We start from the raw sequence: 16,240 nt of genomic DNA on the forward strand, positions 1-16,240 counted from the left end.
TCCATTTTTATTATTCTTTCGTTTCATCAGTTTTTTTTTCCATGTGCCAGACTTAAACTGGGATTTTTATGTTGGTGCTTTTAGCTCGGGCTGTTCATTATTCTGTCATTTAACACCTGCTCTGCACTAATGCTTTGTCTTTCACCACACCATGAGCACACTTTCTTTGCCTTTGCCCCATGACCTCCTGGTCAGTTAATCTCTCTGATCCTCTGTTCTATCAACACCCCTTTTGCTCCATTTTGCCCCATCCCTGCTTTATCTGCTTCAAACTTGATATTTCTAACCTTTTCCAGTTCTGATGAAAGATCACAGACCTGAAACATTAACTCTGTTTCTCTCTCTCAACTCAGATGGTGCCAGACCTGTTGAGTATTTCCAGCACGTTAAGTTTTTTTATTTAAGATCTGTGGTGGAGTTCCCCGGGGATCAGTGTTAGGACCCTTTTTCTTCCTGACATATATTAATGACCTGGACCTTGGTGTACAGGGCACAATTTCAAAGTTTGTAGATGATGCAAAACTTGGAAACATTGTGAACTGTTAGGAGGATACCATAAAACTTAAAAAGGACATAGACAAATTGGTGGAATGGGCAGACTGGTGGCAGATGAAGTTCAATGTGGAGAAATGTGAAGTGATTCATTTCGTAGGAAGGACATGGAGGGAAAATATAGAATAAAGGTTACAATTCTAAAAGGGGTTCTGGAGCAGAGGGACCTGGGTGTATATGTGCATCGGTCATTGCAGGTGGCAGGACAGGTTGAGAGAGTTTTTCATAAAGCCTACAGTATCCTGTTGCATGGAATACAAGAGCGAGGAGGTTGTTTTGAACTTGTATAAGACACTAGTTCGGCCTCGGCTGCAGCGTTGCGTATAGTTCTGGGCACATTAGATAACGTGAAGACATTGGAGAGTGTGAAAAAACATTCACAAGAATGGTTCCAGGGATGAAGAATACCAGTTAAGAAGATAGACTGGAGAAGTTGGAACATTTTCCTTGGAGAAGAGAAGGCTGAGAGGAGAGTTGATAAACGTCTGCAAAATTATGAGGTGTCTGGACACAGTTGATAGGGAAAAACTGTTCCCACACCTGAAAGGATCGAAAACGAGAGGACAAAGAATTAAAGTAATTGGTAAAAGCAGCAGAAGTGACATGAGGAAAACATTTTCATACAGCGAGTGTTAAGGTCTGGAATGCACTGCCTGAGAGTGTGGTGTAGGCAGATTCAATCGAGGCATTCAGGAGGAAATTGGATAGTTATCTGAAAAGGAAGATTGTACAGAGTTACAGGGAGAAGGCAGGGGAGGGACACTAGATGAATTGCTCTTTTGGAGAGCCAGTGCAGACACGATGGACAGAATGGCCACCTTCTGTGCTGTAACAATTTTGTGACTCTGTGGCATTCGACCACAAAATGAGCTTCCAACCTTATATTCGTGCCATCACTATGACGACGTATTTCCACCTCAATAACATCGCCCAACTTCACCCCTGTCTCAACTCATCTGCTGGTGAAGCTCTCCTTCATGCTTTCATTACCTGTGGACTAGACAATTCAAACTCATTCTCCCACATTCTACTATCTGTAAACTCGAGGTCATCTAAAACTCTGCTGCCTGTGTGTTAACTCACAACAAGTCCCATTCCCCGATCACTGACCTACATCAGCTCACAGTCAAACAATGTCTTGATATTAAAATTCTCAACACGTTTTCAAATCCCTCCATTGCCTCATCCCTCACTATCTCTGTAATCTCCTCCTGCCCGACAACCCTCTGATATATCTCTGCTCCTCTAATTCTGGCCTCTTGTGCATTCCTGATTTTAATTACTCCACCATCGCTGGCCGCACCTTCAGTTGCCTCGGTCCAGAGCTCGGGAATATCCTCCCTACACAGCTCTACCTCTCCACCTCACTTTTATCCTTTCAGACACTCCTTTAAAAGTTGCCTCTTTGACCAAGCTTTTGGTCTCCTAACCTAATATCTGCATTTGTGGTTCAGTGTTACACTTTGTTTCATAATGCTGCTGTGAAGTACCTTTGGATAAGTTCTTGTTGAAGTTTTCCAGACATGATTTGTCATTAGCATATCCGTGCTGCTTGAAATTTATTACGCTATGTTTTTCCAACCAACGAATATTTCTGTTCTGGGTTGTGAAATTTCCCCACCACTGACGTCAGATGGACTGGACACTACAGGGTCTACTCCATCTCTCCATTTGTAATCAGGGTGTAACATTTACAACCCTCCTGTCCTCTGTCACCATTCCCATATCCAAGGAGAATTGAAAGATTCTGTCATGTGCCTCTACCAGTTCCACCATTCCTTCCTTCAGCAATCCTTATACATCCCATCCCTACTGGATAAATGTTCTATTTTATTCTGGTACAAAAGGTGTTGGATTGAAAGGGGTTAACTGAAACTGTTTGTTTAGTGACTGTAATTAATGTCAGTCTCCATGGACTCTAATTGTGTCACTGGAGGGTTTCCCTCTTCTATTAATAAGGGACTGCTTTCAATGTGTTATTCCATAGTGTTAGCGGGAGCATCAGCCCCAGCACTAACAGGGAGGAATAGCTCCTGAGAGAGGGAGAGGATAGATCAGAATCTGAGAACAATAGATTGAAATGTTACAACAATGGATCAGAATCTGAGAACAATTGACTGGAATGTTACAACAATGGTACAGAATCTCAGAACAATAGACTGGAATGTTACAACAATGGGCAGGAGTTTCATCTGGGAGTTTGACTCTCTTTCTGCAAATTATGGTCGGTTCTCATTAGACTATCGGATCTTTCTCGCATTGAAGTTTATGCAACACTTTTACTATCCTATCCTTGCTATTATCGGTGTCCCTGGTAAGTCTCTCCATCTAGCTATGAATGTTATAAACTAAGTTTAGCAACATTAATGTTCTTGTCATTTACTCTGCCCTCCTTGCTGCATTTGTTATCCCTGGCAAAACTCTATCTCCGGCTATGAGATCTATAAACCATTGCTACTTGTATTAGAGTTCATGTAAGTTACTCTACCATCTTTTCTGTTGTTGCTGCCCCTGCTAAGTCCCTATTTCCCGCTAAGTGTTTCACTGTTTCACTGAAATAATGTTCTTTCAATTTAAATTTTGGGAAGAGTGGAGCTCGTGCCATCAGTCTCCATAGGAAATTCTGTCCATATCCATGAACACGTACCCCTAACTGGCTAATATCTGAGGTTCAAACAGACAGTTTGCATCCTCTGCGTTCTATGTAACCCTGAGCTGAGTTCTGACCCCTTAATCTCTCCAGGACCAACCTTGCCGACTACCAGCTCTGTAATATCACCCGTCTGCCTCAGCTCATCTGATACATAAATCCTCATCTGTGCCCTTGTTAACACAGATAGAAACACATAGAAGCACACATAGAAAATAGGAGCAGGAATAAGCCATTCGGCCCTTCGAGCCTGCCCAGCCAATCATTATGATCATGGCTGATCATCCAACTCAATGACTTGTTCCCACTTTCCCCCCATATCCTTTGATCCCTTTCATCCTAAGAGCTATATCTAACTGCTTCTTGAAAACATGCAATATTTTGTACTCAACTGCTTCCTGTGGTAGCGAATTCCACAGGCTCATCACTCTCTGGGTGTAGGAATTTCGCATCTCAGTCCTGAAAGGTTTACTTCATATCCTTAGACTATGACCCCTGGTTCTGGACTCCCCCACCATCGGGGACATCCTTCCTGTATCTGCTTTGTCAAGTCCAGTTAGAATTTTATAGGTTCCTATGAGATCCCCGCATCATTCTTCTGAACTCCAGCGAACATAATCCAAACCGACTCAATCTCTACTCATACGTCAGTCCCGCCATCCAGGGAATCAATCTGGTAAGCCTACAGCAAGAACATCCTTCCTTAGATAAGGAGACCAAAGCAGCACACAATATTCCACGTGTGGCCTCACCAAAGCCCTGTATAATTGCATCCCTGCACCTGTACTCGAATCCTCTCGCTGTGAAGGCCAACGTACCATTTGCCTTCTTTACTGTCCTTTGCACCTGCATGCTTACCTTCAGTGACTGGTGTACAAGTACACCCAGCTCTCCTTGCATATTCCCCTCTCTCAGTTTATAGCCATTCAGATAATAATCTGCCTTCCTGTTTTTGCTACCAAAGTGGATAACCTCACATTTATCCACATTGTACTGCATCTGCCATGCATTAGCCCACTCACTCAAATTGTCCAAATCGTCCTGAAGCCTCTCTTCATCCTCCTCACAACTTACCATCCCACTCAGTTTTGTGTCTTCTGCAAATTTGGAGATATTACACTTATTTCCCTCATCGAAATCAGTAATATATATTGTGAATAACTGGGGTCCTAGCACCGATCCCTGTGGTACCCAACTCGTCACTGCCTGCCATTCGGGAAAGAAAGACCCATTAATTCCTCCTCTCAGGTTTCCTGTCTGCCAACCAATTTTCTATCTATCACAATACACTAGCACCAATCTCATGCGCTTTAATTTTACAGGCTAATCTGTTATGTGGGACTTTGACGAAAGCCTTCTGAAAGTCCAAATAAACCACATCCACTGTCTCCCCCTCATCAACTCTACGGGTTACATCCTCGAAGAATTCTTGTAGATTTGCCAAGCATGATTTCCGTTTCGTAAATCCATGCTGACCCTGTCCGATTCTACCACTTTTCTACAAGTGCTCTGCTATAAAATCGTTGATAATGGACTCTAGAACTTTCCCCGCTACCGACGTCAGGCTGACTGGTCTATAATTCCCTGCTTTCTCTCAACCTCCCTGGGGTTACTTTAGTTACCCTCCAATCTGTAGGAAATGTTCCAGAATCTATAGAATCTTGTCAGATGACCACCAATACATCCATTATTTCTCGGACCGCTTCCTTCAGTACTCTGGGATGTAGATTATCAGGCCCTGGGAATTTATCGGCCTTCAATACCATCAATTTCTCCAACACCATTTCTCTACTAATACAGATTTCCTTAAGTTACTCTCTCTCACTAAACCCTGTGTTCCCCAACATTTATGATATGGTATTTGTTTGCTTATTTGTGAAGACAGAACCAAAGTATGCATTTAGTTGGTCAGCCATTTCTTTGTTCCCCATAATTAATTCCCCTGTTTCTGACGGTAAGGGACCTACATTTGTCTTGACCAATCTTTAAATCTGTTAAATCCACTCTTGACTATTCCAATTATATCCTGATCACCCTCCCAGTTATAAACCTCGATAAAGCACAGCCCATCTAGAACCTGCTGCCTGTAAAGAGGGTGTAGAAGGGTGGGTTAGTAAATTTGCAGATGACACTAAGGTCGGTGGAGTTGTGGATAGTGCCGAAGGATGTTGTAGGGTACAGAGAGACATAGATAGGCTGCAGAGCTGGGCTGAGAGATGGCAAATGGAGTTTAATGCGGAAAAGTGTGAGGTGATTCACTTTGGAAGGAGTAACAGGAATGCAGAGTACTGGGCTAATGGGAAGATTCTTGTTAGTGTAGATGAGCAGAGAGATCTTGGTGTCCAGGTGCATAAATCCCTGAAGGTTGCTAACCAGGTTAATAGGGCTGTCAAGAAGGCATATGGTGTGTTAGCTTTTATTAGTAGGGGGGTCGAGTTTCGGAGCCACGAGGTCATGCTGCAGCTGTACAAGACTCTGGTGAGACCGCACCTGGAGTATTGCGTGCAGTTCTGGTCACCGCATTATAGGAAGGATGTGGAAGCTATGGAAAGGGTGCAGAGGAGATTTACTAGGATGTTGCCTGGTATGGAGGGAAGGTCTTACGAGGAAAGGCTGAGGGACTTGAGGTTGTTTTCGTTGGAGAGAAGGAGGAGGAGAGGTGACTTAATAGAGACATATAAGATGATCAGAGGGTTAGATAGGGTGGATAGTGAGCGTCTTTTTCCTCGGATGGTGATGGCAAACACGAGGGGACATAGCTTCAAGTTGAGGGGTGATAGATATAGGACAGATGTGAGAGGTAGTTTCTTTACTCAGAGAGTAGTAAGGGCGTGGAATGCCCTGCCTGCAGCAGTAGTAGATTCGCCAACATTAAGGGCATTTAAGTGGACATTGGATAGACACATGGAAGAAAATGGAATAGTGTAGGTCAGACGGTTTCACAGCTCGGCGCAACATCGAGGGCCGAAGGGCCTGTACTGCGCTGTAATATTCTAATTCTGATTCTAAACTAATTCACTTCAAATCCTGATCACCCATCACCCCAAATCCTGATCACCCATCACCCCAAATCCTGATCACCCATCACCCCTGTGCTCACTGATCTACTTTGGCTCCGGGACCGGCAGCACCTTAAATTTAATATTTTCATTCATGTGTTTGAACCTCACCCTCAATTAGTCCCATTGCCCTATCCATTCCCATATTGCTGCCTTCAAGTCTGTTCTTCAATTCCCATTGAAAAGAAGGCTTCTTTCCCTCTGTTTCTGTCTATGGCAGGTATTCTCAGCTTTGCAGTGTCACTGGGCCCAATGCCATGGACGTTTGGATCCATGAAATGGTATGAGCTGAGCTGCCGGCCACTTCCAGTGCTCCAGGCCTGGACAGGACTCTTGTCCCTGTTCACCAAGTATGTGCTGGTAGTGTGCAGAGGGATCTGATCTGACACCAATCAGCCATTCCAGCAGCTTTGCTATACGTCTTTGATATGAAGTGATGCGGGGGGGGGGGGGGGGGGCGGGAGGGGGGGGTACATTGAGCAGTGTGAGAGGTTGGTGGCGTTGAGTGTATGAGATGCCATGTGGAGACGACTTCACTGACATTGACCAACAGTGTGAGCTCATTAAACTTCTTCTGGCTCTGCTGCCAGTTCCTCGGGGCCAGACCTCTTGCATTGACCTCCCTGGCCACCTGCTCCCATTCCCTTCGGAAGACGTTCCTTAAGGGTCTCCGCCCCACCCCACAGAAACAGGGCCTCTCTCCTACGGTCACCCTCCATGACTAGGGCCTCCAGCACCACAGCTGTGAGCAGCAGAGCCCTCTTTCTGTCCTTGTATTCCATTTACATCGTCTCCAATTGCAGCATTCACAGTCAGCAGCAGCAGCCTCCTGTGATTCAGTACAGCTTCCCTTTAAGAGGGACAGACTAGCTTTAAGAGCTGAATCCTGGCTGAAGCACGTGCCAGACTCACACACAGTTAGGTCCCTGTTAAGCTTGCAGATAGACAGCAGTGCGGGTCACCCTGGGCAGCACGTAGAATTCATGAAAATGAGGAGACAGCAGGAAGCTTGTGTGTCACCTGCCTCAACAGGAACGGGCACGGGCAGATCACGAATCACAATCCCTACCCCTGAAAACTGGTCCAAACGTCTCTTCCACTCTGTCTCTATTTTCCTTCCCCTCTTTCACCCTTTCTCCCTCTCTCTCTTTGTCTCTTGTTCAAATAATCAGAGATTGATGCAGCACAGAAGGAGGCTATTCGGTCCGTTGTGTCAGTGCTGTCTCTTTGAAAGAGATATCTAATTAGTTCCACTCCCTCCTCTTTCCCCAGACTCCTATTGTTTTTTTTCCTTGTCATGTTTTTGTTAAATTCCCTTTTGAAAGATATCATTGAATCTGCTTCTACCATGATTTCAGGCAGTCAAATCCAGATCACAACCATAGAACGATAGGCCCAAATATCCGTCGAAAGGTTACGGCACAGAATAAGGTTATTCAGCCCATCGTGTCTCTGCTGGCTGAAAAAAACTAGTCGCCCAATCTAATCCCATCTTCCAGCCGCTGGTCCATGGCCTTACCAGTTACAGCACCTCAGGTGTAGGTCCAGGTACCTTTTAAAATAATTGATGGCTTCTGGCTCCATCACCGTTCCTGGCATTGAATTTCAGACACCCACCACCCTCTGGGTGAAAAGGTTTTCCCTCATGTCCCCTCTGATCCGTCTACCAATCACTTTGAAACTGTGCCAACTGGTAATTGACCTCTCTGCTAGGGGAAACATGTCCTTCCTGGCTACTCTACCTGGGCCCCTCATAATTTTGTACACCTTAATTAAGTCACACCTCAGTCTCCTCTGTTCTAAAGAAAACAATCTTAGCCTATCCAATCTTTCATCATGGATGCAATGTTCCATCACTGGCAACATTCTTGAAAATATTCTCTGTACTCTCTCCAAAGCAATTATGTCCTTCCTGTAATGTGGTGACCAGAACAGTACACAATACTCCAGCTGTGGACTAACCAGTGTTTTATACAATTCCAGCATTACATCCCTACTTTTGTATTCTATATATCGGCCAGTAAAAGAAAGCATTCCATATGCCTTCTTCACCTCTCTGTCTACCTGTCCTGCCACCTTCCAGGACCTGTGGACATAAATTCCAAGGTCTCTAACTTCTTCTACCCCTTTCACTATCCTCCTGTCTGTTGTGTATTCCCTCGCTTTATTTGCCCTTCCCAAATGCATTACATCACAGTTCCCCAGATTGACTTCCATTTGCCACTTTTCCATCCACTCAACCAAACCATTTACACCATTGATATCATTTTGGAGTCTGCAGCTATCTTCTTCACTATTAACTACAAGACCAATTTTTGTGTCATCAGCAAATTTTCCAATCATACCTCCCGGATTTAAGTCTAAATCATTGATATACATCACAAATTGCAATGGACCCAACACTGAGACCTGTGGAACGCCACTGGAGACCGCTTTCCATTCGCAAATAACATCTGTCGACTATTACCTTTTGTTTCCTGACATTGATCCAATTTTGGATCCAACTTGACATTCCCCTGTATCTCGTAAGCTTTTACTTTTCTGAACAGTCTGCCACGTGGGACTTTACGAAAATCCATGTCGACCACATCCACTGCACTACCTTTATCAATCCTTCTTGCTACTTCTTCACAAAACTTAATTATGTGAGTAAGGTAAGACCTTCCATTAACAAATCCATGCTGACTATCCCAGATTAATCTTTGCCTTTCTAAGTGACAGTTTATCGTAGCTCTGAGAATTGATTCTAATAATTTGCCCACCGATATCCGACTAAAGGCCTGCTCGGGTCTGGAAATAAAACCCGACCGAACCCGACAGAACAACATCGGACCCGAGTCCCAGCCGGCCCGAGCCTGACATGAACATATTGCACTCACTGTACTTAGCATTTTTGGATGGAATGGAAGGAAGCTGCTGCATGAGCGCGGTGACATCATAGAAACACTTACTTTCTCACTGCGCAGACTCAGAGTCTGTTGAGTCCAGATGCACGTTTCCCTCCTTGACGTCCCAGACTCCCAGCTCAGGCAGGCTTTTAAAATGTTGATGCTTACTTACTCTACTTCCCTTTTTCTCACAGCCGATCCAAATGAAGTACTGTGTGTGTCCGACCCAACCCGAGTCTGAAAGCCGGATCTGGAAGAGCGATCCGATCCGTCCCGAACCCGACATATGTCGTCGGGTCTTGTCCGGTTTTGGTCGGGTAGCTGGCCTTGAGCTCAGACTGAAACGCCTATAATTATTTGGCTTATCCTTGGCACCATTTTTAAACATTGGTATTCCGTTCACAGACCTCCAATGGTCTGGTACCTCTCCTGTATCTAGTGAGAATCTGAAGATGATCCTCGGAGCATCTGCTATTTCCTCCCTGGCTTCCTTTAATAGCCTGGGATACAATTTATCTGGTCCTGGCGATTTATCCACTTTCAAGGATGTCAGAACCTCTAGTACTTCCTCTCTCATTGTTCTTATCATATCTAATATTTCACAGACCTCCTCTTTAGCTATAATGTCTGCATCATCTCTCTCCTTTGTGAAGACAGAGACTCAGTAAGGACCCTGCCCACATCTTCTGCATCCACGCATAAACTACCTTGTACATCTCTGATATGCCCTCTCCTTTCCTTAGTTATCCTTTTATTCCTAATGTACTGATAAACCATCTTTCTGTTTTCCTTGATTCTACCTGCCAATATTTTTGACGTCCTCTCTTTGCTTTTCTAATTACCTTTTTTACTTCACCCCTGCACATTCTTTACTCCTCTCGGCTTTCTAAAGTAGTGTTTGTTTGTGACTGTCATAAGCATCGTTTATTCTGATTTATCTTACCCTATGTGTTTCCAGATAACCGGGGGCTCTAAATTTGACAACACACTGTGCAAGAAAATTCTCTTCATTTTGCCTCTGATTCTTTGCCCATTACCTTAAATCTGCATAATTTTAATGATGTTGTGAGCACAGTCCTAGCAAATACAGACCAGTTAGTTTAACATCAGTGGTGGGTCATGTTTTACAAATAATAATTAGAGAAGAAATCAACAGAAACTTGGAGGGGTTTGAGTTAATGATGGATGGCAAGCACGTATTTGTAGGAACATAAGAGCAGGAGTAGACCATTCAGCCCATCGACCCTGCTCCGTCATTCAATTAGATCATGTCTGATCATCTACCACAATGTCACTTTCCCATGCTATCCCTTGAAGCCATTTGTCTCCTGAAATCCATTGATTTCAGTCTTGAACATGCTCAGTGTTGATCTTCCACAGCCTCTGTGTTGGTGAATTCCAAAGATTTACCACCCTCTGAGTGAAGAAATTCTTCTTCATCTCAGTCTTAAATTGCTTACCCCTTACTCTGAGATTATGTCCCCTGGTTCAAGACTCACCACCCAGGGGTGGATCTGCATCCACCCCGTCACCCCCTGTAAAAAATTTGCATGAGATCACTTCTCATTTTTTGAAAGCCGGGAGAATACAGGCCCAGTTTTCTCAATCTCTTCTCATCCGACAATCCTGCCATCCTAGGGATTGCCTGCTGAACCTCAGTTTCACTACCTGCATGGCAAATATATCCTTCTTGAGACAAGGAGACCAAGACTGTACACAATACTCCGGGTGCAGTCTCACCAAATGTGTATACAATTGCAGCCAGACATCTTTACTCCTGTACTCAAAAACCCTTGAGATGGAAGCCAACATACCATTTGCCTTCCAAACTGATTGGTGCACCTGCACACTGGCCTTTAGTGACTCATGAACAAGGAGACCCACGTCCCTTTGGAAATCAACACTTCCCAACCTCTCACCAGTCAAAAATATACTGTCTTTCTGTTTTTGTTTTACTGTAGTGGATCACTTGATACTTATTCATATTATATTCCAGCTGCCATATTCTTGCCCATTCTCTTCGCCAGCCAAATCCGCTTGAAGCCTCCTTGCATCCTCCTCACAACTAACTTTCCCACCTAGTTTTGTATCATCAGCAAATTTGTAAATATTACATTTGGTCCCCACATCCAAATCATCTATATAGATTGTGAACAGCTGTGGCCCTAGTACTGATCCTTGTGGTACCCCCACTCGGAACAGTCTGCCATCCTAAGAATGACCCGTTTATTCCCATTCTCTCTTTTCTGCATGTTAACCAATCAATCCATGCCAGCATATTACCCCAATCACATGTGCTGTAATTTTGTTTACTAACCTCCTGCATGGGATCTTATCAAAAGCCTTCTGTAAATCCAAATGCACCACACCCACTGGTTCTCCTTTAGTAATGCTGCAAGTAATATCCTCAAAAAACTTCAACAGATTTGTTACACATGATACCGCTTTCATAAATCCCCTTTGACTCTGCCAATTTTATCATTATGTTCTAAGTTCCAGTTATCACATCCTTTACAATAGATTCTCAGATTTTTCCTATTACTGATGTTAAACTAACAGGTGTGTAGTTCTCATTCTCCCTCTCCCACCCTTCTTAAATAGTGGGATAGATTTGCTACATTCCAGTCTTCAGGATCTCTTCCAGAATCTATAGAAGATTGAAAGATGCCAACCAATACATCCACCATCCCGATTGCCACCAGTTGTTGGGAAAATGCTGGGACTCTATTCCAGAGGATGTGATAAATGGACAGTTGGATAATAATCTGCTTGGGCATCGTAAACATGGATTTATGAATGAGAAATCATCATTGACGAACCTGTTGGAGTTTTATTGAGGCTGTTACTAACTGAATTGAGAAAGGGGAGTTGGTGGACGTGTTATACTTGGATTTTCAGAAGGTTTTTGATAAAGTCCCCCACAGGAGGTTGGTTAGCAACATTAACGTACATGGGATAGGAGGTAAATACTGGCATGGATTAAAGATTGGTTAACAGGCAGAAGACAGAGAGTAGGAAGAAACGGGTCATTCTCACTTTGGCAGGCTGTGACTGGTTGGGTACCGCAAGGATCAGTACTTGGGCCCCAGCTGTTAACATTATATGTCAATGATTTGGATGTGGGGACCAAATGTAGTATTTCCAAGTTCGCAGATGACACAAAACTAGGTGGGAATGCATGTTGTGAGGTAGATGCAATATGTCTTCAAGGGGATTTGGACAGACATAGTGACTGGGCAAGAACATGGCAAATGGAATGTAATATGGGCAAATATGAGGTTATCCACTTTGGTAAGAGGAACAGATGTGCAGAGTATTTCTTAAATAGTGAAAAATTAGAAAGTGTAGATGTACAAACGGACCCGGGTGTCAGTAAATCACTGAAAACTAACATGCAGGTGCAGCAAGCAATTAGGAAGGCTAATGTTCTGTTAGCCTTTATCACAAGATGATTTGAGTACAGGAGTTGTGAAGTCTTACTTCATGTGTATAGAACCTTGCTTAGACCACACCTGGAATATTGTGTGCAGTTTGGGTCCCCTTACCTTAGGAAGGATATTATTGCCATAGAGGGAGTGCAATGAAGGTTCACCAGACTTGTTCCCGGGATGGCGGGACTGTTCTATGAAGGGAGATTGGAGAAACTGGGCCGGTATTCTAGAGAGTTTCAAAGAATGTGTCGTGATCGCATTGAAACGTACGAAATAATTAAAGGGATAGACATCGTAGATGCATGTGCGAAAATTCCCCTGGTTGCGGAGTCCAGAACTAATGGATACAATTTCAAAATAAGGGGGAAGCCATTTAGGACAGAGATGAGGAGAAAAGTTTGACTCAGAGGTTTCTGAATCTTTGGAATTCTGCATCCCAGGCGGATGTGGAATCTCAGTCGTTGAGTATATTTAAAGTATAGATTGACAGATTTCTAACTACAAATGACAAAAAAGGGGATATGGAGATTATGTGTGAAAAAGGCATTGATATGGATGATCAGCCATGGTCATATTGAATGGTGGAGCAGCCTCGATGGGCTGAATGGCCTACTCCTGCTCCTTTGCCCCTATGTTCGGAAGCTGCTTAACACTTTCAAACTCGAGGTCAGTTTAGTCAGGCTGCTTTCTGAGGGTTTGGAATGTTTGACGGTACACTTCCGGTACTATCTCATGTACACCCAGGATAGCAATTTTAGTCATCTCATAATCTGATGAACTTTCATCTGGCAATAGTGAATAAATCTCATGGGATTTTCCTGTTACTTTGTTTTGTAAAAACAGTGTCCAGCTCTCTGCTGGCCATTTCGGTTGCTTTACAAGCTTTTCAAAAGTGACGAAAGATTCTGCCACATCCTCCTCATTGAACTTTGTCATGAACTGGGAGAACTTTAAGAGCTCAGTACATTTTCCTGAGCTAGGGGTAGCTCCCTCAATAGCTGTGCCTTCACTGGGTGTATCGGTCTTCCTCCAGTTGTTTGAGCCGCCTTAACTCCCTTTCCTCCTTCTCCTTCTGGAACACTCTGACTTTTTCCCTTTCGTGACACTCACTCTGCTCCTTCTCGCTCTCTCTGGAATTCTAATTCTAGTCTATTCTGTTCTAGTTCTACCTTAGCTAACATTATTCTATCTGTTAGTGATTCTAACCCTGTTTGAGTCTTCAGCTTCAAGTGAAATATGTTTGGCCAAAAGTCTTAGGATTTCGGGTTTCCTACCTTTTGGACAGAGAGTAATCCCTAACTGTCCAGCTACATTACTCAACTTTTCAACAGGCAGGCGTTTTGACCTGTACCGAGTTACTTAACTCTGTATGCAACTCCTTTCTTGGGAATGTAACTCCTTTAGGAAGAAAGGGAGGGAAAGAGGAAACTACAGGCAAGTTAGCATCACATCTGTCTGAGGTAAAATGTTAGAAGCTATTATTAAAGACAGTGTGGCTGGCACTTAGAACAATTCAACGTAATCAGGCAGAATCAAAATGGTTTTATGAAAAGGAAATCATGTTTAATCAATTTGTTGGAGTTCTTTGAAGAGGTAACATGTGCTGTGGAGAAAGGGGAACCGGTGGATGTACTGTACATCGATTTCCAGGATGCAATAGATAAGGTGCCACATCAAAGGTTTTGTGAAAATAAAAGCTCATGATGAAGGGGGTAACATGTTGGCATGGATAGAAGATTGGTTAGCTAACAGAAAACAGGCAGTAGGCATAAATGGGTCACTTTCTGGCTGGCAAGATGTAACGAGTGGTGTGCCACAGGGATCAGTACTGGGACCTCAACTTTTTACAATTTATATAAATGACTTGGATGAAGAGACCGAAGGCATGGTTGCTAAATTTGCTGATGAGACAAATATGAGTAAGAAAGTAACATGTGACGGGGACATAAGGAGGCTGTAAATGAATGTAGATAGGTTAAGTGAGTGCGTAAAGACCTGGGAAATGGAGTATAATGCGGGAAATTGGGAAATTGTCCATTTTGGCAGGAATTATACGAAAAAGAAGCATATTATCTAATGGTGAGAGATTGCAGAGCTCTGAGATGCAGAGGGATCTGGGTGTCCGTGTGCATGAATCACAAAATGTTAGTATGCATGTTCAGAAAGTAATTAGGAAAGCTAATAGAATGTTATCGTTTATCGTAAGGGTAATTGAATACAAAAGTAGGGATGTTATGCTTCAGCTATAGGGGGCATAGGTGAGACCACATCTGGAGTACTGTGTACATTACTGGTCTCCTTATTTAAGGAAGGATGTAAAAGCATTGGAAGCAATTCAGAAAAGGTTTACCAGACTAATACCTGGAATGAGTGGGCTGTCTTATGAGGGAATATTGGAAAGGCTCGGCTTATATCCACTGGAATTTAGAAGGGTAAGTGGCGACTTGATTTGAACATCTAAGATCATGAGCGGTCTTGACAGGGTGCATGTGGAAAGATGTGTGTATCTGGGTGTATCTAGAATTAGGGGTCACTATTTAAAAATGAGGGGTCGCCCATTTAAAACAGAGATGAGGAGATTTTTTTTTTCTCTGAGGGTTGTGAGCCTTTGGAATTCTCTTCCTCAAAAGGCAGTGGAAGAGACTCTTTAAGTGTGTGTAAGGCAGAGATAGATAGATTCTTGATAAGCAAGGGGGTGGAAGATTATCGAGGGTAGGTGGTAATGTGGAGTTGAGGTTTCAATCAGATTGGTTATGATCTTACAGAATGGCAGAGCAGTCTTGAGGGACCGAGTTGCCTGCACCTGCTCCTAATTCATATGTTCATATGTTCGTATGCTCTGTCTTCGAACGTGGGCATTTCAGTGTTCCAGCAGTGAAAACAACAATAAAGCCTGCATTGACATTTTCAGTTTAGTCTACTTCAACGCCAGGAGTATCCGGAATAAGGTGGGTGAGCTTGCAGCATGGCTTGGTACCTGGGATCTCGATGTAGTTACCATTCCGGAGACATGGGTAGAGCAGGGGCAGGAATGGATGTTGCAGGTTCCGGGATTTAGATGTTTCAGTACGAACAGAGAAGATGGTAAAAGAGGAGGGGGTGTGGCATTGTTAATCAAGGAGAGTATTACAGCGGCAGAAAGGACGTTTGAGGACTCGTCCACTGAGGTAGTATGGGCCGAGGTTAGAAACAGGAGAGGAGAAGTCACCCTGTTGGGAGTTTTCTATAGACCTCCGAATAGTTCCAGAGATGTAGAGGAAAGGATAGCGAAGATGATTCTCGACAGGAGCGAGAGTAACAGGGTAGTGGTTATGGGGGACTTTAACTTACCAAATATTGACTGGAAATACTATAGTTCGAGTACTTTAGATGGGTCTGTTTTTGTCCAGTGTGTGCAGGAGGGTTTTCTGACACAGTATGTAGACAGGCCAACCAGGGGCGATGCCACATATGATTTGGTACTGGGTAATGAACCCGGCCAGGTGTGAGATTTAGATGTAGGTGAGCACTTTAGTGATAGTGATCACAATTCGGTTAGGTTTACCTTAGCGATGGGCAGGGACAGGTATATACCGCAGGGCAGGAATTATAGCTGCGGGAAAGGAAATTATGATGCGATTAGGCAAGATTTAGGATGCGTAGGATGGGGAAGGAAACTGC

This window comes from Heterodontus francisci, unplaced genomic scaffold (genome assembly GCF_036365525.1).
Source record: "Heterodontus francisci isolate sHetFra1 unplaced genomic scaffold, sHetFra1.hap1 HAP1_SCAFFOLD_73, whole genome shotgun sequence".
In the NCBI taxonomy this organism is placed as follows: domain Eukaryota; kingdom Metazoa; phylum Chordata; class Chondrichthyes; order Heterodontiformes; family Heterodontidae; genus Heterodontus; species Heterodontus francisci.